This window comes from Littorina saxatilis, linkage group LG7, assembly GCF_037325665.1.
Source record: "Littorina saxatilis isolate snail1 linkage group LG7, US_GU_Lsax_2.0, whole genome shotgun sequence".
Classification (NCBI taxonomy): domain Eukaryota; kingdom Metazoa; phylum Mollusca; class Gastropoda; order Littorinimorpha; family Littorinidae; genus Littorina; species Littorina saxatilis.
Window position 1 is genome coordinate 55,957,624 of NC_090251.1, and position 2,072 is coordinate 55,959,695.

The following is a 2,072-nucleotide window of genomic DNA, read 5'->3' on the forward strand; positions in this document are numbered from 1 at the left end:
GGTCATCATTTTCTTCTCATTTGTTTAAAAAAAAACTCAAAGAGATCACCCAGCCGTGTATGAATTGGCCATCAACTGTTTGAATAGAAATTGTAAGCAAAGAATTATTTGGGAAAAGTACAACGCAGCTATGAATAATAGTTAATACACTAGATACATTTCACACGGATTGGCGCTTGTATGTATGCATGTTTTGATGTAACCCTTAGGTTATTTTTCCTTTACATAGTTTTGGTACTGCGACCACCAAGCCATGACCACCACCCCCTCACCCCACCCCCTGTGTGTTGTACTTGTCTCATTGACTATGTGATGTAATGTGATGTAAAGACTATAAATTAAAAAAAAAATACTCAACAACAAAAAAAGATCTGCGCGACTTATCGGGTCAAGTCCTGTTACACTCAGACTGATATCATCTAACAAGGTCTAACACTAACACTAGGTATGCATACAAGTACGGCAACTCTAAAAGAAAATATGCACACACGTGCTTCGCCAAACTATTTCCGATCATTCACAACTGTAACACTTTTAAGAGCAGCACAGAAATAGATATAGCTTTACCACAATATGAAATCAATAACTTACCCTTGTTTCATTGGCGTCCTCACATATACAAACACCAGGTGATGGATAGCGCAAGTACACTCAGATCGAATCACAACACTGAACAGACACTGCCGCTTCGCTCATTATCTGACTTGAAGAGCACTATTATCAGTGAAATAACGCACACACTGCGGGCAAACACACAGTAGCCATACCAGTGATAACTGCGTATTTGCTCATCGTGAGAGAGAGCAAGGGCATTGGCCTAGTTCTGAAGCAAGGAAAAGCGGAGCAACACGATATGCACACTATCGAACTCACAACGCACGTGTTCGATGGTATGGGTTTAGTAGCAAGCGGCCATGACAGAGAGAGCAAGGGAAGCAATCCCATTAGCAATCTCATTAACAAGACATTGGTTATTTCCCTTAGACCATACTGACATCTCCTCCTTTCATCTAAGAAATGAAAATTTCTGAAACATTAAAACAATTCTAATAACCAAACAAACATTAATTGCTTCTTATTTTCCAAATGAATAAACTACAGGGTTTCTCCTTGCTTTTACACAGACAACTTCTACCTCAAGTTGAAAATTCTAAGAGAAAAATCAAGTTAAGAGAGTATACTGCTTTATGAAAATCATAAGCAATTTAGAAAGGTTTTCTAGAACACTTTCACTCACTACTAAAATAATGAAATAATAAAATGTTTAGAGTCACATTTTGGTTTCAACCGAACATAGGCACATGAAATTGAAATTTAAAATTCCAAAAACTGAACTATAATGTTTCTGAGTCCAAGGTTTCTCTTCTTCTTCTTCTTCTTCGTTCACTAGATGGAGATCTCCATCATTTTGTGATGTGCGTGATGCAGCGCTTTTTGGCACCAAGGGGGTCCCGCATCTCCGACTTCGGCCTTGGACGTTGGTCAGGGGTCCCTCCCCTAGACCAATTGCCTTCCTGGGCTGTTGAGCTTGGTCTACCCGTGGTTCTATTTCGGAGTTTTCCTTCTCCTAGACTGGTTACCTGCCAGGGTTGACGAGTCCATTCTACCCGTTTGGAGGTTGCTTTAGATGACCGCTTGTGTCCTTGGGCCTCTGTGCCGTCACACCGGTACTGTCCAGCACACCTCCGTCTTCACCAGAGCCCCGTTAGCCAGCAACCACCCTGTCCGCCAAGGGAGAGCCCTACCAGTATACTTCTCACAATGATAAATCACCCCCATGTTTTAGGGACAGTGAGATTTCAGCGATTTTCTTCCGACGGCATAGCTTGGTTCTGTTTGACCACCATACCACGATGAGGACCCCTCACTCGGTTACCGCCCTCCTCTCCCTGACGATGCGTCTCTTTTGGCGCCGGCATTTACCATCCAGGAGAGTGAGGTCAGGGGTCTCTTCCGTAAACAGAATCCAAGAAAGGCTTCTGGTCCTGACCTTGTCTCAACATCGACCTTGAGGTCCTGTGCTGACCAGCTCGCGCCTGTTTTTACTGACATTTTTAACACTTCTGTGCAGC

The 2,072-nt window shown here is 42.9% G+C and overlaps 1 protein-coding gene across 2 annotated transcripts in view; it reads right to left on the bottom strand.

Moving 5' to 3' along the window:
• LOC138971853 (monocarboxylate transporter 12-like) overlaps positions 1–929 on the bottom strand; it is a 32,159-nt gene extending 31,230 nt beyond the window's left edge. The window contains exon 1 of one of the 2 annotated variants that reach the window (XM_070344687.1): positions 592–929. The gene's annotated coding sequence lies outside the window, so the exon portion shown is untranslated. The remainder of the gene's footprint in view (positions 1–591) is intronic. The other variant, XM_070344686.1, reaches the window with a different exon arrangement.
• Positions 930–2,072: the final 1,143 nt, after the last annotated feature.